Raw genomic sequence first — 21,231 nt, forward strand, 5'->3', positions numbered from 1 at the left:
TTTTTTTGTGGAGATGGGTGTCTCCCGATATTGCCCAGGCTGGTCTTGAACTCATGGACGCAAACGATCTTCCTGCTTGGTTCTTCCAAAGTGCTAGAATTGCGGCTGTGAGCCACCCTGTCCAGCTCTGAATTCTTAAAATTATCTGTAGCACATGCGAATAGAGTTTGTGAACTCTACACGAACTTTAAAGTCAACATACGCATCCACCTGACAACATTGTAGCAGAGTTAGGCTTTTCCAGGAATCTCAGCCAGACAGTGAACATTCACTAAACAATGACTCTTTTCAGGGTCTGTGCTGTATGCAAAGATGCAGATTTCATAGCAGTTACGACTATCCCACTAACTATGGTTATTATTATTTTTTTTTAGACGTAGTTTCGCTCTTGTTACCCAGGCTGGAGTGCAATGGCGCGATCTCGGTTCACCGCAACCTCTGCCTCCTGGGTTCAGGCAATTCTCCTGCCTCAGCCTCCTGAGTAGCTGGGATTACAGGCACACACCACCATGCCCAGCTAATTTTTTGTATTTTTAGTAGAGATGGGGTTGGATGGTGTCAATCTCTTGACCTCGTGATCCACCCGCCTCGGTCTCTCAAAGACTATGGTCATTTTAATAGAAGGTGCCTGGGAGTGAGATGCCATCAGTTCCAATATCTAACTCAGACAATGCCTACTCCCAGCCCATTCAGCACCAACTCCATGGTTGCCAATTGTCTCTGAGGAACACTTGAGAAATCTACTCCCTGATAAAGAACAGCAGAAAGTTATACTGCAAAAGCAAGGTACATGTCAATTGCAAATGTAAATTTTCTAATTGTCTGACAAGAAAAAAATGCAATGTAAATAATTGCAGGAATGGGCTGGGGGTGGTGGCTTATGCCTGTATCCCCAGCACTTTGGGAGGCTGAGGTGGGTGGATTACTTCAGGTCGGGAGGTCCAGACTAGCCTGGCTAAAATGGATAAACCAGGTCTCTACTAAAAAAAAGCCAAAAAACAAAAATTAGCTGAGCGTGGTGGTATGGGCGGTAATCTCAGTTACTGAGGAGGCTGAGGCAAGATAGTCACTTGAACCCAGGAAGTGGAGGTTGCAGTGAGCCAAGATTGTGTCACTGCACTCCACCCTGGGTGACAGAGTGAGACCCTGTCTCCAAAAAATAAGTCAATAAAGAAATAATACCAAGAGTTAAGAGCTTATATGTGAGGCTGGGCATGTTGGTTTATGTGTGTAATCCCAGAATTTTGGGAGGCTGAGGTGGGTGGCTCACTTGAGGTCAAGAGTTTGAGACCAGCCTGGCCTACATGGTGAAACCCCATTTGTGCTAAAAATACAAAAATTACTCAGGCGTCATGGTGGGCGCCTATAATCTCAGCTACTCAGGGGGCTAAGGCAGGAAAATCGCTTGAGTTCAGGATTTGGATGTTGCAGTGAGTCGAGACTGTGCCATTGCACTCCAGCCTGCACAACAAGCCCTACTCCATCTCAAAAACAACAACAAAAAAATAGGCCGGGCACAATGGCTCATGCCTGTAATTCCAAAACTTTGGGAGGCCTAGGCAGACAGATCACAAGGTCAGGAGTTTGAGACCAGCCTGACCAATATGCTGATACCCAGTTTCTACTAAAAATATATAAAAATTAGCCTGGTGTGGTAGTGTGCAACTGGAATCCCAGATACTCAGGAGGCTGAGGCAGAAGAATCACTTGAACCGGGGAGGCAGAAGTTGCAGTGAGCCGAGATTGTTCCACTGCATTCCAGCCCAGGGGACAGAAGGTCAAGAGTTCAAGACCAGCCTGGCCAGCTTGATGGTGGGCACCTGTAGTTCCAGGTACTATACAGGCTGAGGCATGAGAATCACTTGAACCCAGGAGGTGGAGATTGCAGTGAACCATGATTACATCACTGCACTCCAGCCTGGGTGACAGACTGAGACTTTGTCTCAAAAAAAATTTTTTTTTTCTAAGAGGCAAGATCTTACTATGTTGCCCAGGTTGGTCTTGAACTCCTGATCTCAGGAGTTCAAGGCAAAGGGACCCTCCTCCCTTAGCCTCCCAAAGTGCTGGGAGTGCAGGCATGAGCCCCCATGCCCAGCCAAGAGGAACATTTTTAAAATGAAATGTTACCTATTAATCACCAAGGAGTTAGAATTATTTTCATATATAGCTGGAAAATATGGTGTTTCTTAAAAAAAAATTAGTGTTTTGTTTTCTCTAGATGTCTATTTTATTTTGTTTTATTTTATTTTATTTATTTGAGACAGAGTCTTGCTCTGTCACCTGGGCTGGAGTGCAGTGATCTGATCTCAAGTCATTGCAACCACTGCCTCCCAGGTTCAAGTGATTCTTCTGCTTGAGCCTCCCACGTAGCTGGGACTACAGGCATGTGCCACCACGCCGGGCTAGTTTTTGCATTTTTTTAAATTGCATTTTGTATTCACAAAACTCAGAATAACTCTAAATTAACCTAGGATTTAATTTGTTCAACTTTTCCTTTATCCTCCCTTCCCTTTCATCAATGCTTGACATGCTCACTCTTGGAACAGTTTGTCCTAACCCACTTTCAAGGCCCAACAGACCATAGGAGGAGCCAGAGAGTGTTTATATTTGACCCCAACACTTCTGAAGGTATGATCTCAGCTCACTGCAACCTCAACCTTTCAGGTTAAAGCGATTCTCCTGTCTCAGCCTCATCAGTAGCTGGGATTACAGATGGGTGCCACCACACTCAGCCAATTTTTGTATTTTTAGTAGAGACATGGTTTCACCATGTTGGTCAGGCTGGTCTCGAACTCCTGACCTCGTGATCCACCCACCTCCACCTCCCAAAGTGTTGGGACTGCAAGTGTGAGCCACCTCGCCTGGCCCTCTATTAATCTAAACATTTTAAATAAATACAATATTTGTTAGGTATATAGTAGCTAATACAAAGGTATCTGAACATAAAATTAAGAAACAGCATATCGAATCCAGAAGTATATTAGAAAACAAGATGCTTTCCTCATGGAATTGGTCTCCTTGTCCTCACCATGACCTCATAATCACGTCAGTCCTGGCTCTTTTCTGAGAAAGCTGGGGCTAGGCAAAGCTGGGAGTTGCAGGGGGAGAGAGAGGTTGCTGGGATAAGATGATGCCAGAACAGCTTGGGGTTGGCCTTGAATTTCCCACCAGAGTTGACCTGATTCTGAAGACCAAGGCCGCATCTCCAATAAACCAGACCCATCCTCATTGTTAGTCTCCTGGGGTCAAAAAAACAAGGGGAGACAGGGTACCCTGACAGAACCAAGTTAAATTTCCCAGAGCTCTAGGCATTCATTCACCCTAATCCAGAGACTTCACACGTCCAGGGAAAGAATCATTACTACAGATAACAGACTAAGGCCAGTAGGGCAATGAGGAAGTGCTGGGGACATAATTCCCTGTGGACACCCAGCCATCTGAGCTCTTCCATGGCAGCTCTGTGGGGCCCTCACACAGCCTCCATGTCCTGCTCACACTGCTTGCCCAGCCAGGAGCCTTCCAGCTCCATCTGAGTCACACAAACCCCCAAGTGAAACCAACCCACTTCAGCCTTCTCTTCCACAGCCTCCTGTTTATTCCCAGGAGATCTGGTCTCTTTCTTTTGCACCCTGGGTCCCTTCACTTGTGCTTCCACTGTGGGTGGTCACAAGCTCTGTGCCCTTTGGTGTGGATCTCTCTGTTGGAGGACACAGGGTGCCCTGCAAGTCAGGGACAGGTGTCATCCCTCACAGAGATGGCCATGCGGCCCAGATTCTATATGCACCTACAAAACTGCTGTTTCTGGCTTCTATAAACAATCTCTGGCTGGGCTGATGGCTCACACCTATAATCTCAGCACTTTGGAAGGCCTAAGTTGGCAGATGGCATGAGTCCAGGAGTTTGAGACCAGCCTGGGCAACATGGTGAAACACGGTCTCTACTAGAAATACAAAAATTAATCCAGGTGTGGTGGTACATACCTGTAGTCTCAGCTACTCAGGAGGCTGAGGCAAAAGAACCACTTGAACCCGGGATGTGGAGGTTGCAGTGAGCTGAGATCTGAGATCACATCACTGCACTCTAGCCTGGGTGATAAAGTGAGACTCCATCTCAGAAAGAAAAAGGCAGGGCACTGTGGCTCATGCGTGTAATCCCAGCACTTTGGGAGGCCAAGGCAGGCGGATCATGAGATCAATAGATGAGACTGTCCTAGCCAACATGGTGAAACGCCGTCTCTACTAAAAATACAAAAAATTAGTTGGGCATGGTGACATGCACCTGTAGTCCCAGCTACTTGGGATGCTGAGGCAGGACAATCGCATGAACCTAAGAGGCAGAGTTGCAGTGAGCAGAGATGGTGCCACTGCACCATAACCTGGTGAGAGTGAGACTCTGTCCCCCCAAAAGGAAAAACTAAATAAAAAAGAGCCAAACATGGTGGTGCATGACTGTAGTCCCAGCTGCTCCTCTGGAGGCTAAGGTGGGAGGATCACCTGAACCCTGGAGATGGAGGTTGCACTGAGCCCAGATTGCACCACTGCACTCCAGCCTGGGTGACACAGTGAGACTCTGTCCGCACAAAAAATAAAAAATCTGTCTTTATCTACAGGAGATACCTGCTGCCAAACTCATGAAGAGAAAATAATTCAACCGAATGTGTACTCTCAGAAACTTGAGAAAAGTGACCAGGATCTCCAGTGTTACCCTTGTACTACAAAGCCCTACAGTACCATCTGTGACATTTCTTTCTATTCACTCAAAAAAAGAAGAGATGATTTTTTTTACAAATTATACCGTTCAAATCAACACATCAAGTGGTACATTTAGAGGTGTTGGTTGAGGTCCCAGAGGCCACGTGACTAGAGGAGGGGGCTGAAGTCTGGTAGGACACTCAGGTGAAGGTTGAGTGTCGGTTGAGACAGCAGGTCAGCCAAGTGAAGGAGTTGGCTGAAGTACTAGAGAAGACCTAGGTGAAGGAGGTGGCTGAGGGCTGAGAGTTCATAAGCAGATTATTTAAGTACTAGAGGAGACTCATTTGAAGGTGTTATCTAAGAGAAGCCACTAGATAGAGAAGGTGGCTGAGGTTCCAGAGACCACTCATGTGAAGGTGGTAGCTAAGGGGCCAGAGGCCACCAACGTAGATAAGGTGGCCAAGGTTCCAGAGGCCATTAACTGGAGAAGTAGGCTGAGGTCCCAGAGGCCACACTGCTGGAGGAAAAAGATGATATCCCCCAGGACAGACAGCTGGATCAGGTGGATAAGGTCCCTCAGGACAGACACCTGGATGAGGTGAATGGGATGCCCCAGGACAGACAGGTGGATGAGGTGCATGGGGTCCCCCAGGACAGATAGCAGGATGAGGTAGTTGAGGTAACTCAGGACAGACAGCTGGATAAGGTGGATAAAGTCCTGTAGGAGATGCAGCTGGAGGAGGTGGTGGAGGTCCTACAAAACAAACAGCTGGAAGACATGAAGGAGGTCCCAGAGGACACTCAATTGCTGGAGGGTCTGCGGTTTCAGAAGATGAGCTGGATAAAGTGGTGGAGGTACCAGAGGGCACTTGACTGGAGGAGGTGACCGTGGTCTCAGAGAATCTTCACTTGGCGAAGATGGTTGAGGTGGCACAGGACATTCGAGTGAAGTAGGTGGTTGAAGTCCCAGAGGACATGCGAGTGAAATAGGAGGTTGAGGTGCCAGAAAACACTCAAGTGGTGGACTTGCCTGTGGTCTCAGAAAATCATTAGCTGAAGAAAGTGGTACAGGTAACAGATTAAACTCAGGTGGAGATGTGTGTGGTCTCAGAAAATCTTCAGCTGGAGGTGGTGGTAGAGATATCAGAGAACACTCAAGTGGAGGTATGTGAGGTCTTAGAACATCTTCAGCTGGAGTCAGTGCTGGAGGTACTAGTGTACACTCAGGTGCAGGTGTCTGTGGTCTCAGAAAATCATCAAGAAGATGAAGATACCAGAAGACACTCTATTGAAATAGGTAGTTGAGGTTCCAGGGGACACTCAAAAGGTGGAGCTACCTGTAATCTCAAAAAATTATCAGTTGGAGAAAGTGGTTGAGATCCCAGAGGACACTGGATAGAAGGTGTGTGCAGTCTCAGAAAATCATCAGCTGGAGATGATAGTATAGGTACCAGAAGACACTGGAGTGGTGGTATCTGTGGTTTCCAAAGATTATCATCTGGAGAAGGTGGTAGAGGTATCAGAAGACACTCGGGTGGAGTTGTGCATGGACTCAGGAAATCATTGGCTAAAGGTGGCAGAGGTAACAGAAGACACTCAGGTGTAGGTGTTTGTGGTCTCGAAAACTCGTCACCTGGAGAAGGTGGTAGAAGTACCAGAAGACACTCGGGTGGAGTTGTGTATGGGCTCAGAAAATCATCGGCTGAGGAAGGTGGTAGAGGTGCCAGAACACATTCGTGTGTGGGTGTCTGTGGTCCCCCAAAATTATCAGCTGGAGAAGGTGGCTGAGGGCCTAGTGGACACTGCAGTCAAGGAGCTGTCAGAGGTCCCAGAACACCTTAAGCTGAGGGGAATGGTTGAGCTCCCAGGTGACACCCAGATGGAGGAGATTGCCAGCAACCCATCAGTGGTCTTGAAGGGTCAGCCATGATGTAGGGTGAGTAGGACAATCCTGAGCAATGATGATGCTGTGCTGCAGCCATATAGACCTGCAGGCAGAAGGAGGAAATGTTTTGAAATATATTAATTTGACAGACAGTACCAACGACAACAACGCAGGCTGCACCTTATGCTGCCGCTGATAGTTTTTTGCACCTTTCCATTCTCCACGTTTTAAAATAGCATCAGTGTCATGAAGTCACCCTTCCACTAAGTGCCGCCAGCAGCTGGGGAGTGAAGAAAAGTCATTGGGACAAGCTGTTTTCTCCACATGACACTGTGTCTGTCTGCAAATGCAGGCAGGCTGGGGGCCTGCCCCAGGGAAGACAGGGTCATAACGCAGTAAGGAAGAAGCATGTTTCAGACACAGGAGTGTCTGTGGCTATCCTCATTCATCCCTTACCACCATCACCAGAGCATGCTCCTTGCATCAGATAAACAGCGAGTAAGAGAGGCATGAAAAGCCCATTGTCCACACATGTGTTGCAGCTTCTTTTTGGAGAATGTTCTCCCAGCTTTTTATGTTCTGTCTCTGATTCTCAGAACTCTGCAAGTCAGTGTGACCACCCTGCACCAAATCTAAGAAAACAGAGGCTCCCCAAGGAAGGAGAGCATGTGCCTAGGGTCACACAGCTTGCAGGAGGCAGAGTGGAAGTTGATTCCAGCTCTGCCTGCAGGACCCTCTCATTTCCCCTCTGGTTCCCTTCTTGACAAAGGGTCTTCTTCACTCTGGGGGTGCACCCCATGAGCACAAATGGCTCTGGGGAAGTGTGGATTCCTGAAGACATGCAGGGGAACTGGGAAAGGGTTTTCTGACAGAACAATCCAACATACAGAAGTCAGTTAGGCATGGCTAGAATATTTCTTTTAACTCCAAGGTAATACAAATTTTAAGTGCATTATGACAAAAATAACACTTTTGTCCATGGAAAAATGAGATGGGAATTCTGAAAAAAGCAAGTTTTAGAAAAGTGTTTGATTTCAAGTGTACAATTCCACATCATGTGCAATCATAGGACTCGACAGCTGTTGAAGGTACAGAGGCCACATGAGAACAAGCATAGCTGAGCATCATTTAACGCCTTTTTGGGGAATTGTTGCTGTGGGTAATAGGTTACATTCACTTTCACTAACTCACAGTCGAGGCATATTTTCTGTTACAAATATGGAAACTCTGACACTTAGAATATTAGATCAGGGGCACCACCAAAGGGAGGTGAAGGCATTTTTGCACAACACAGTTACCAACAGGAATGGGACTGTGATGAACTATGGAATTGACCTTGTCAAAAAGCATTCAGAATTGCACAAAGCACATATTAATGTTGGATTAATGAGTTTTCACTTTCATCAATTCTGGGAATACAGCAGATATTTCAACTGTTAATTACCTACTTTATAGAAGAAAACAAACAAAATCACAGCAAAATAAAACCCCACATATTTCAGAAATAGACCCCACAACATCTTGAGTAAAAGAGATCGGTCAGAGTTCACTGGGCCATGAGACCTACAGCAGTGGAGGTCAGTCCTCTCAAGATGACTAGCTGGGGAAGCTAGTCCCAGAAAGCTTGTGGGGAAGATTTTGCTTCTGAAAAAATCCAGACAGAAAAGGTGTCACAGAACCCACAGAGCAGATGCCAGGCCAGGAGAGGGCGATGGAGGAAAATACTACAGTGTCCTGACAGAGTGAAAATGACCCCAGCATTTACCTTTGTCTTCTCTGTGTTTTCAGTTGGGACACAGCTGCTGTTTCTCACAGGAACCGAATGAGATCCTGAATCTGCTAAGGGCCAGAGAAGGGAAGGGGGTTAAATCTGGCTTACATGTTCTGTGCAGAATAAGAAACCCTCCACGCACTCTGCTGCCATCTCACTCTCCTTGCCACACTCATGTCCCTTACCAGAGGCACAGGGTTTATTGACCAGATGACTCAGAGGACCCTGGAGCCCTCTGGGCCTCAGCCTTGAGGAAGACACCTCAGAGCCCTGGTCCAGGGGTTTTCCTAACTCTCAACAGGCTGTGGACAGGTCGGGTGCTAACCAGCTGGAAATGAGCTTTAAATCAGTCTCATTTAAACATGTTCCCAGTACATATCAAAGGAAATCACCCATCATGTGAACACAGACTCAAAATTAAAATAGAAACAGTCATGGATGGAAAGAACATCTATAGGCCCAGGACAGGAGCATCACTGCTCCTTTTCTTCAAGCTATAGGGGCATTTAAAATTCTGTGGAATCACAGTGAATCTAACTTCCATTTCTCACCAGGAATTGTCAATATTTATGAACAGAAATGAACATAAAGAGATTAACAGTCACAAGAAAAGGTAAGAGCTACAGAAATTAAGTGGAGGCCAGGTGTGTTGGCTCACGTGTGTAATCCCAGCACTTTGGAAGGCTGAGGCAGGCAGATCACTTGAGGTCAAGAGTTAGAGACAAGCCTGGTCAGCATGGTGAAACTCTGTCTCTACTAAAAATACAAAAAGAAAAAATTTGCCAGGCCTGATGGCAGGCACATGTACTCCCAGCTACTTGGGAGGCTGAGGCAGGAGAATTGCTTGAACTCGGGAGGTGGAGGTTGCAGTGAGCAAAAATTGCGCCACTGCACTTCAGCCTGGGTGACAGAGCAAGGTTTTCAAAAAGAAAAAGAAAGAAAGAAAGAGAAAAAGAAAGAAAGAAAGAGAAAAAGAAAAAGGAAGAAAGAAAGAGAAAAAGAAAAAGAAAGAAAGAAAGAAAAGAAAGAAGAAAGAAAGAAAGAGAAAGAAATCAACTGGAAAGTTTTAGGGTCACACTTTAAATGTTAGAGGAGTAACATTACATAGAAACTTAGCTTACTAAAGGAGTTATATAGTTCACAATAAACAATTTAAACAAGCAAAAAGAATAAAGGAAGTTCCAAAGAATGCAAATAAATGCTTCTTTTCTTAAAGCAGATCTCATGGTACTGCTTTATTGATCCATGAAGACATTGCCTGAAAATTTCTGCTCTCATCAGCACTTTCAGCTCCCATTCTAAAATGCTATTGTGACTTTTCTCAAATGAAAGAAAAATAAAGCCTTCACGCTGACTCAAGGTGGGAAGGGGAGCTGGCCCATTTGCCTTGCAGGCTCATCTTCACAGTTAAAAGTAACCAAGACGTCAGGGTGGGGCAATGTCCACAGTCAGTGCAGGGGCCTGAGCTCCACCATTCACAGGGGACCAGCCAAGAGCCATTCAGCTAGGACACCTGAGAAAAATGGGGTCCTGCCATCCAATGGGACAACTGTTCTCTTCTTAAGTGCTTGGAACTGTTTCCAGGAAACATGTCAATTACCCCACCTGAGCCATCACCCCAAAAAGGAGAAGCAGGGTGTGTGGATTGTGCAGCAGAAATTAAGTGGCTGCCTTCACAGGAGCTCCTACCTTTCCAGAAAGGGTTCTCTAGGCCCAGGTGTTTCTGGGCCAGCTCCTCACTCATGTGTCTCTCTGGCACCTCTTTCCTCATTTCCCATCTAGAACACAGAGAAAGAATTGACTAGGAAGAATTAAAACACCACATTCTTTACTAGACACTCAAAGCTTCATCTTAAAAAAAAAATCCTGGCCGGGCGCGGTGGCTCAAGCCTGTAATCCCAGCACTTTGGGAGGCTGAGGTGCGTGGATCACCTGATTTCAGGAGTTTGAGAGCAGCCTGACCAACATGGAGAAACTCTGCCTCTACTAAAAATACAAAATTAGTCAGGCATAGTGGCACATGCTTTTAATTCCATCTACTCAGGAGCCTGAGGTAGAGAATTGCTTGAACCCAGGAGGTAGAGGTTGCAGTGAGCTGAGATTGCACCATTGTACTCCTTCTGAATGACAGAGCCAGACCCCGGCTCAAAAAGAAAAAAATCTTTAACAATGACCTACCTGTACTGCTTGTAGGCAGCCTTCCTCTCTGCCGTCTCCCTATCCAAGGCTTAAGCACAGCTGTGGGGAGAAAAACACATCCATGTCCTGACCTGGCTGACTATGCCCAAAAGCAAGGAAACAAACAAACAAAGAAACAAAACTTACCCAGTTGTCAAGAGCCTTTCTTGCAGAAGGGGTCATCTGAAAAAGCCACCACGCCCAGCCTGAAAGAACATCTTTCAAGTTCTTTGTAGAATTTGATTTTTCTGATTTTAACTCCCAGGTAAGATTTTAACTCGCAGGTAAGATTTTAACTCCCAGGTAATACAAATTACCTGGGAGTTAAAATTAGAAGTGATACATTAAAAAACATCCCCTCCCCAGGCATAGTGGCTCATGCTTGTAACCCCAGGACTTTGAGAGGCCGAGGCAGGTGGATCACTTGAGATTGGGAGTTTGAGACCCGCCTGGCAAACATGTGAAACCCCATCTCTACTAAAAATACAAAAATTGGCTGGGTGTGGTGGCGACTGCCTGTTGTTTCAACTGTTGGTGGGGCAGGGAGGGGAGTGGCTGAGGCAGGAGAATCACTAAGCCAGGAGGTAGAGGTTGCAGTGAGCCAAGATCACACCATTATACTCCAGTGTGGGTGACAGAGGCAGAGTCTGTCAAAAAAAAAAAAAAAAAAAAAAAAAGAGGCCGGGCGCGGTGGCTCACGCCTGTAATCCCAGCACTTCAGGAGGCCGAGGCAGGTGGATCACGAGGTCAAGAGATCGAGACCATCCTGGTCAACATGGTGAAACCCCGTCTCTACTAAAAATACAAAAAATTAGCTGGGCATGGTGGCGCATGCCTGTAATCCCAGCTACTCAGGAGGCTGAGGCAGGAGAATTGCCTGAACCCAGGAGGCGGAGGTTGCGATGAGCCGAGATCGCGCCATTGCACTCCAGCCTGTGTAACAAGAGCGAAACTCCGTCTCAAAAAAAAAAAAAAAGAAAGAAAGAAAGAAAGAAAATTTCCCCCAATTTATATTAACAATTCTCTTTTCAGGACTAAGTGGGGTAGAGACTGTTAAATGCGGCAGAGGGTGGCGGCTTACACCTGTAATTTCAGCACTTTGGGAGGCCGAGGTGGGTGGATCACCTGAGTTCAGAGTTCGAGACCAGCCTGGCAAAAATGGTGAAATCCCATCTCTACCCAAAATACAAAAATTAGCCGGGCATGGTGGTGCACACCTGTAATTCCAGCTACTTGGGAGGCTGGGGCAGGAGACTCACTGGAACACGGGAGGCAGAGGTTACAGTGAGCTGAGATTGTGCCACTGCACTCCAGCTTGGGCCAGAGACTGAGACTCCGTTTCAAAAAAAAAAGGAGACACTGTTAAATGTGCCTAGATATCTTCATAAGTCATCTATTTTCTGTTTTCTTCATATCTTGAAAGGCAGATTCTCAATAAACACTTGAAGAATCAATACACGTGGGCTCCGCAGCCACACTGTTTAGGTCCTATTTGGCCTCCACTACTTATGAGCTGAGTGATCTGGGCAAGATAATTCACCTCTTTATGTCTCCATTTCCTTTGCTATAAAATATAGATAATAAGAATCCCTGGCTCCTTAGATTGTTGCCAGGGGTGAATAATTTGGCACATAGTAGGGGCTTTTTAAACATTAGCTGTGATGATCTCCTTCCAAATCTTCCTTTTCAGAGCCACAGATGAGGCCATAGTGCCGCCTGGTGACCCTAGAATGTAAGTACACATGATCGCCAATATGCTCTCTCCACCACAGGTCCCAGACTGGCTAGTTACTGCTTGGAGGTTTCTGCTGCATCTGCCTTCTCAGTGCTCAAGTAAAGACTTCTATATTTTCTTCCTCGCATTCCTGCAGATGGGGTTCAGGTTGCCCAACACAGCTGGATGATCCACACAGGGCAGTGACCGCCTGTGACATCCCTGTGAGGTAGCTGGAGAATGTTCCTTCCTTCTCAAGCTCTGGGCAGATGCCAGGGCTGGGGTGACTGGTGCCCTGAAGTTTCTTGCTTTGGAGGGTCACATTTTCTGTTGGCAAGGAAGGCAAAGGTTACAGGAAGCCAGAGATCCCGGACCTCTCTGTGCCATGGGCCCAAACAATAAAGACCTGAACACACTATGCTAAAAGCCCAAGGCTCAGGTGCTCCCCAGGGCCTCATGGCCTCTGCTGAGGGAGGATGAATACTATGTTCTCCCAGAGCTTTGGGGGCTGGTAGCAAGCAGCCTACCCAGCACAAAATCTCTTGGAAACCTCAAACTGTGTCTAAAACATTTGCACACATTTTGCATCCTATTTCCCATATGTAAGCATGTTTTAGAAAAAACCCTCAATTTCCTAAATATGCAAGAGAAAGGGGTATTATAGGACAATGTGGCTTTTAAAAACATGTTATTTAGGCCGGGGATGGTGGCTTCTGCCTGTAATCCCAGCACTTTGGGAGGGTGAGGTGGGTGGATCACCTGATGTCGGGAGTTCAAGACCAGCCTGACTAACAAGGAGAAACCCTATGTCTACTAAAAATACAAAGTTAGCCAAGTGTGGTGGCACATCCCTGTAATCCCAGCTACTTGGGAGGCTGAGGCAGGAGAATCACTTAAACCTGGAAGGCAGATGTTGTGGTGAGCCAAGATTGCCTTATTGCACTTCAACCTGGGAAACAAGAGCAAAACTGTCTCAAATATATATATTATAAATATATGTATATTTAAATAACCATATATAATGGTTATTTAAAAATCCAATTATATATGGTTATTTAAAAATCTTCCCCACCCCCTTTCTGAACTCCAAGAATGAAAAATACTTGTTCAACAAATATTATTAAATGTCTACTATGGGCCAGGTGCAGTGGCTCACATTTGTAATCCCAACACTTTGGGAGGCCAAGCCGGGTGAATCACTTGAGGCAAAAGTTTGAGATCAGCCTGGCCAACATGGTAAAATCCCGTCTCTACTAAAAATACAAAAATTAGTTGGGCGTAGTAACAGGTGACTGTAATCCCAGGACTCCAGTGGTTGAGGCGGGAGAATCACTTGAACCCAGGAGAAGGAGGTTGCAGTGAACCAAGATTGCACCATTGCACTCCAGCCTATGTGACGAGCAAAACTATTCTCAAAACAAATAAAAACAGCTGGGCGTGGTGGCTCACGCCTGTAATCCCAGCACTTTGGGAGGCCGAGGCGGGTGGATCACAAGGTCAAGAGATCGAGGCCATCCTGGTCAACAAGGTGAAACCCCGTCTTTACTAAAAATACAAAAAATTAGCTGGGCATGGTGGTGCATGCCTGTAACCCAGCTACTCAGGAGGCTGAGGCAGGAGAATTGCCTGAACCCAGGAGGCGGATGTTGCAGTGAGCCAAGATCGTGCCATTGCACTCCAGCCTGGGTAACAAGAGCGAAACTCAGTCTCAAAACAAACAAACAAATAAAAACAAACAACAACAAAAAACGAAGTCTCAAAATGATGAAGCACTTTGTCCAGTGTGACACAGCTAGTAAGTGTTGAGACCTCGCAGCCAGTCAAAGCCTATCTCATTCTAAGTGCCATGCTATGTGTCCTCTAGCCCATGGAGAATAATTTTAACACAGTTGATGACATTTCTACACAACAATATTCTCATCTCAAGTCTAAGAGTGCCTCCTATGCCACCTATAATACTGGCTTTCTGGTCAGTAAAGATACCATTCTACTGTGTAATCAGGTGGCAAAAGGAGATATGACCAAAGTCGTCATGTGTGTACACCCATAACCCTTTACACACTCATCCTGTGTTTGATTAAATTCAAGTCTTCATTTTGATTACTGAGCAAAATAGCTTTAAAAGGGTTAAAGGTTTTTTTGCTTGTTTTTGAGACTGAGTCTCTCTCTGTTGCCCAGGTTGGAGTGCAGTGGCATGATCGCGGCTCACTGCAATCTCTGCCTCCCAGATAGTGATCCTCATGCCTCAGCCTTCCTAGTAGCTGGGATTACAGGTGTGCACCACCATACCTGGCTAATTTTTGTATTTTTAGTAGAGGTGGGGTTTTGCCATGTTGGTCAGGCTGGTCTCAAACTCCTGACCTAAGGTGATCCATCTGCCTCAGCCTCCCAAAGTGCTGGGGTTATAGGCATGAGCCACTGTGTCTGGCCTAAAGGGTCATGGTTTTTATATCCCTTTCCGCATAACTTTCTGTATTGCTTTTGAAGTATCCGGTTAAATGAATATTCTTTACATTTATTTATTTTTGAGTCTAAGTCTTGCTCTGTCACCCAGGCTGGAGTGCAGTGGCACAATCTTGGCTCACTAAAACCTCCACCCCCTGGGTTCAAGCGATTCTCCTGCCTCTGCCTCCTGAGTAGCTGGGACTACAGGCACTTGTTACCATGCCTGGCTAATTTTTTGTATTTTTAGTAGAGATGGGGTTTCACCATGTTAGCCAAAATGGTCTAGATCTCCTGACCTTGTGATCTGCCCACTTTGTTCCCCTAAAGTGTTGGGATTACAGGCATCAGCCATCATGCCCGCTCTGCATATTCTTTTAAAAGTGACCTGTGATTCTCTTTTGATTAAGTGTTTTCAAACTTGGTATCTTTGATGGATTTTGCCAGCATCAAAATCCTAAATCAAGTATTTTTGGTTTAAAATTAACTTTGGGATTTTTCAGCTGTGTCCCTTGGGAGTCTAAAGAATGTATCTCTGATCTTGTAGAGATATTAAATGATTAGATTTATTTGGCAGGTTGTATGGGCAGGCATTGTCAAATGTGGTGATACTGCATGGGAAGGCATTGTCAGACGAGGTGACAGTAGATCTCATCTCAGTTATATTTATGGGTATATTGTGGATATACATGTTCCAGAAGTTATATACATTTATACAATTTTAATGTTATGATTTGTAATTTTGATCGTTATGCTAAATATTTTCTAAAGTCATAAGCATGTTATTAATGGCTTGGCATGGTCGCTCATGCCTATAATCCCAGCACTTTGGGAGACTGAGGCAAATGGATTGTCTGAGGTCAAGGAGTTTGAGACCTACCTGACCAATATGGTGAAAACACATCTCTATTACATTTTTTTTTTTTTTTTTTTTAATATCAGGGTCTCACTCTATCATCCAGGTAGGAGTGCAGTGGGGCAATGTCGGCTCATTGCAGCTTCAACCCACACCCCCATCCCAAGACCCCTGGGCTCAATCAGTCCTCCCACCTCAGCCTCCCAAGTAGCTGGAACAACAGGCATGCACCACAACACCCGGCTAATTTTGTATATTTTTTGCAGAGACCAGAGCTCCCTATGTTGCTCAGGCTGGTCTCGAACTGCTGGTCTTAAGCAATCCTCCTGCCTCAGCCTGTCAAAATGTTGTGAGCCACCCCACCTGGGCAGAGTGAGAATGTTTTTGAGGACTGTGGTAAACAGCCTCCTCATATTTACATCCTGTATAATCCTCTTCCTTTGAGCATGGGCTGGACCTAGGGACTATTGGGACTGTTTTCTTTTCTTTCTTTTTTTTTTTTTTTTTTTGAGATGGAGTTTTGCCTTCTAGGCCAGGCTAAAATGCAATGGTGTGACTTTGGCTCACTTCAACCTCTGCCTCCTGAGTTTAAGTGATTCTCCTGCCTCAGCTTCCTAAGTAGCTGGTATTACAGGCGTGTTCCACTATGTCCAGCTAATTTTTGTATTTTTTGTTGAGACAGTGTTTCACCATATTAGTCAGGCTGGTCTTGAACTCCTGACCTGAGGTGATCCACCCATCTCAGCCTCCTAAAATTCTGGAATTACAGGCTTGAGCCATCGTGCCTTGCTGGACCTAGGTGCTATTTTCTAAGTAGCAATAGAATACATAAAAGTGATGGGATGTCACTTCTGGTATTAGTTTACAAAAAAGGACTGTGATCTCTCATTTTCTTTTTCTTTCTCTTCCTCTTTCTCCTCCCTAACCCTGGGACAAGCCAGCTGCTTCTTATGAAGGGGTACAAGTGCACAGGAACTGAGGTCTCCAGCCAACAGACAGGACCTGAGGCCTACCAGCAGCTGTGGAAGTGAGTTTGAAAAAGGATTGTGAAGCCTTGAGAGAGCTGCAGCCCTGGCTGACAGCTTGATTGTATCCTAATGAGAGCCTGAGCCAGAGGACACAGCTAACCTCACCCAGATTCCTAGCCCATTGAAACTGTGAGGGCAAAAAAAGTGTATTGTTTATTAAGCTGCTAAGTTTGGGGAGATTTTTACCCAACAATAGGAAACGAATACAAGGATATTGCTTATTACTCAAAAACACCATATAAAGCCCCTGAAAAATTGAAAGTTGCGCCGGGCGCGGTGGCTCACGCCTGTAATCCCAGCACTTTGGGAGGCCAAGGCGGGCAGATCACGAGGTCAAAAGATGGAGACCATCCTGGCCAACATGGTGAAACCCTGTCTCTACTAAAAAAATACAAAAATTAGCTGGGCATGGTGGCGCTCGCCTGTAGTCCCAGCTACTTGGGAGGCTGAGGCAGGAGAATTGCTTGAACCCGGGAGGCGGAGGTTGCAGTGAGCCGAGATTGCGCCACTGCACTCCAGCCTGGTGACAGAGCGAGACTCTGTCTCAAAAAAAAAAAAAAGTTGCAACAAGGGAAATATTGAGTCTCCAAAAACACTGTGTTTCCTCTTAGAGACAGTGAAAAAAGCACATACATGTGTTTTCCTTTTAGTTTTGGCTACCAGGAAGCTCAGAGCCAATGTATGACCCAATTTTAATAACCGTGTAAGCCCCTATGACTGGCTTATCTGTGCTCTTATTCCTGGCCTTTCATTTCATTCTGATTTCTCCCTCTCCCTCTCTCTCTCCCTCTCTCTCTCTCCTTTTTTTTTTTGAAACAAGATGGAGTTTCGCTCTTGTTGCCCAGGCTGGAGTGTGGTGGTACAGCTCACTGCAAACTCGGCCTCCCAGGTTCAAGGGATTCTCCTGCCTCAGCCTCCCGAGTAGTAGCTGGGATGACAGTCATGCATCACCATGCCCGGCTAATTTTGTATTTTTAGTAGAGACAGGGTTTCTCCATGTTGATCAGACTGGCCTTGAACTCCCGACCTCAGGTGATCCGCCTGCCTCGGCCTCCCAACGTGCTGGGATTACAGGCGTGAGCCACCATGTCTGGGCCTGACTTTTCCTTTTCTTCGTACTGATTTTATTAGCTCATCTATGTTTTTCTGTATGATATGGATTATGGTAAGGCACCTCAAATTCAGCTTACAGAGAAGCAAGGTGTTCGTAAATTTTTTTTTTTTTAATTCCACCAAACATTTAAAGAACTAGTACCAATCCTACTAATTTTTTTTTTTTTTTTTTTTTTTTTTTTTTTTAATTTTAAGACTCTTACTCTCTGGCCCAGGATGGAGTGCAGTGGTGCAATTTTGGCTCACTGCAACCTCCACCTCCTGGGTTCAAGTGAGTCTTGTGCCTCAGCCTCCCAAGTAGCTGGGATTACAGAAGCACACAACCATGCCTAGCTAATTTTTTATTTTATTTTAGTAGAGGTGGGGGTTTCACCATGTAGGCCAGGCTAGTCTCTAACTCCTGACCTCAAGTGATCCACCTGCCTCAGCCTCCCAAAGTGTTGGGATTGCAGGTGTGAGCCACTGCGCCCGGCACATAAATCATTTTTGAAAAATAGTTTTTTTTTTTGAGACGGAGTTTCACTCTTGTTACCCAGGCTGGAGTGCAATGGCGCGATCTCGGCTCACCGCAACCTCCGCCTCCTGGGTTCAGGCAATTCTCCTGCCTCAGCCTCCTGAGTAGCTGGGATTACAGGCACGCACCACCATGCCCAGCTGATTTTTTTGTATTTTTAATAGAGACGGGGTTTCACCGTGTTGACCAGGATGGTCTTGATCTCTTGACCTCGTGATCCACCCGCCTCGGCCTCCCAAAGTGCTGGGATTACAAGCATGAGCCACCACGACTGGCCGAAAAATAGTCTTTTAATTTAAAACATAGTTTTGTACATTTAAAAAAAAAGTTTTGCACAGGTTGAACACAAAGTGCCTGGAGGTGGTGGTGGGAAGATCAGGTCATAGGAGGGTGGCTCAGAAGCCTTAAGCATTGGCCAGGAGTGATTTGGATTGTGTCAGAAATACCAAGTGATAACGACGAAAAAGGGAAAAAGGATGGCAACCAGTTGCCATCCCAGAGGGAGGGGCTGAGGGTTCACTCAGCCACCCACAGTGGGATCCTTGCTAAGTGATCCTGGCAACTTCCCCCTAAGCCCCTCCCAGCCAGTCCTGCCCCTCACCCCGGGCCCCACCCTCACTCTGGGCCCCGCCCTTCACGCGCACCGCGACGCCCCGCCTCAGTCTCCCCCAGCCAATTCGGCTTCCTGGAGGGTTGCACACACAGCCCCCTCCACCCGTGCTCCTGCACGCGCTGCCTGCTCTGCCCGCCTCATTTCAGGGCGTTGAGCTGCGCCTGTGGGGGTGGGGTCCGGAGCAAGCGATGGAGCCAATGAGGCGCGGCTGCTGCGTCGGGCTGACTGACAGCAGCCGCTCAGGTGGAGGCGGTGGCGGCAGAGGGGTAAGATGTCGGCTCCCGCTCTCTTGAGAGTGTCGGTGCTATAGTAGGAGCGGGTGGCCCGATAGGCTGTGTGCGCAGTCGGCATCCTGCTCTCCATCTATGCCTACCACGTGGAGCGGGAGTAGGAGCGGGACCCCGAGCGCCTGGCCCTCTGCGACCTGGGGCCCTGGGTGAGGTGCTTCATTCACTGTCCTTGCCTCCAGGTAGCGGTTGGGGAGTGGGCCGGGAGCGGCCGCGCAGGGAAATGGTGGAGGCTGGGGGTGGGGAGCTCGCGGCGGGAGCTCAGGCCTGGGCCACTAGGGACCTGGCCACAGTGAACGGAGATTGCGGGCTGGGGCGGGCGGGGGAGTGGCAGCTGGGCGCTCTTGCCACAGGGGCGGCCGGAGGCCAGGCGGCGCAGCGGAGGTGGCGGGCCGTGAGGCCGCCAGGGAGGGATGAGGTGACGGAATGCAGCCGGGAGGCCTGGGCGGTCCGGGTGCAGTCGGTCGGGCGGGGGCAGCGTTGGGCTGGAGCGCAAGGGTCTGAGGAGTGTGGGACCCGGCCAGCCTGACAGGTTTCTAGGTTATCGGGAGGCGGGCCGGGGTGTTGGCTCTTCCGCCGCACCCGCGTGGCCGGCGGCCACCTCTTTCCCCCCATCGCTGCAGGCGAAGCTTTGGGGCCTGCGCAGACTCAGGGGGGTTGCGTTTCCCAGTGTCTTTCTGGTCAGGCTTCTTTGTACTCCAAGGCTAGTGAGAATTTGCAGACTTACTGGGACGGTGACATTTATGGGCAAACACAAGTTTGACCCTACTGTGGAAGAAGATAACCGGCACTTAACACATGATTTCTTGGATTTCACCTCGTATATTTCAGTGTGGCAAGAGAGGAAAATGGTCAGAGTTTGGGTCTGAGTTTAAGCTTCATTGAAGTAAAGGACAAATATGTTATGTGTATGGTGGTGTTTTAGGCACTGGGCTGACTTTTAAAGGTTGTTGCTTATTAGTATAATAGGATACCCACAACAGATTGAAAACACACGCTTTGCTAAACTTGAGCGATTGGTTTGTTACTGATCATTTTAGTTTTTTTAATGTTGTAATTGGTTTGTCTGTTACATTTTATTTTAACGCATTAAATTTTCCTAGGCAAGTTACTTTGAAAAAGGGAGGAATTTACATTTTAAAGGTTGCTGCTTTTTTTTTTTTTTTTTTTTGGGGGGTTATTACAAACAGGATTCGAAGGCGTGATTTCAGAATTGTTTACGATTTTAATAGAGACTATGTCTAATATTTAGATGTTTGTTAACAGTCACATTTGAGCAATTTGTTCCCCTCCTGTTGATTGGTAAATTGGTATGCCGACAAATGTATAACTCACTAGTTTATTTTGACTCACATATTGTTGATTACATGAACAAGGTAGCACTGGAGTTTGTCTTGTTATTGGTTACAAACTTCAGGGCGCAGATCTTTCCACTTAGCCTTCTAATGGACCAGATACTCTATCTCATTTGCTCTTAAACCAAAATCCTGTAGCTTTTTACAGGGGAAATAATTATCACATGGCCAAATGAAACATTTTGAAAATGCATTTAAAATGTAGGTATTAGTTTACAGGGGAAAATACATAGGTGTGACAAAAAGCTCACATTTGTTGTTGGTTATTCTGAACCAAGGTAATAGGCTGATTAGACCCTCAGATACCCTTTGAGAAACATTGTCTTTTATGCAAAATGTTTGTTATTTCCACTTTGGGAAAGGACTTTTAAACTCATAAGTACCTTCCACCTGAAGTTAGTTGACTTAATGAATATGTAAGGAAAACATTATGCAGCAGCACATATCAGGTATTTAAGAAATAAGAACTAAAAATAACTTTTGAGTGGCCGGGCACGGTGGCTCACGCCTGTAATCCCAGCACTTTGGGAGGCCGAGGCGGGTGGATCACGAGGTCAAGAGATTGAGACCATCCTGGTCAACTTGGTGAAACCCTGTCTCTACTAAAAATACAAGAAATTAGCTGGGCATGGTGGCGTGTGCCTGTAATCCCAGCTACTCAGGAGGCTGAGGCAGGAGAATTGCCTGAACCCAGGAGGTGGAGGTTGTGGTGAGCCGAGATCGCGCCATTGCACTCCAGCCTGGGCAAGAGCAAAACTCATTCTCAAAAAAAAAAAAAAAAAAA

The 21,231-nt window shown here is 46.5% G+C and overlaps 1 long non-coding RNA gene across 1 annotated transcript in view; it reads left to right on the plus strand.

The window, feature by feature from the left end:
• The first annotated feature begins 6,286 nt into the window (after positions 1–6,286).
• The window catches only part of LOC116539279, a 73,016-nt gene continuing 58,071 nt past the window's right edge, over positions 6,287–21,231 (plus strand). Inside the window, exons 1-3 of the long non-coding RNA XR_004263978.1 lie at positions 6,287–6,297; positions 13,720–13,723; positions 19,049–19,274. This is a non-coding gene — a long non-coding RNA (uncharacterized LOC116539279). The remainder of the gene's footprint in view (positions 6,298–13,719; positions 13,724–19,048; positions 19,275–21,231) is intronic.

This window comes from Sapajus apella, unplaced genomic scaffold (assembly GCF_009761245.1).
Source record: "Sapajus apella isolate SASKATOON/1434 unplaced genomic scaffold, GSC_monkey_1.0 scaffold4, whole genome shotgun sequence".
Taxonomy (NCBI): Eukaryota; Metazoa; Chordata; class Mammalia; order Primates; family Cebidae; genus Sapajus; species Sapajus apella.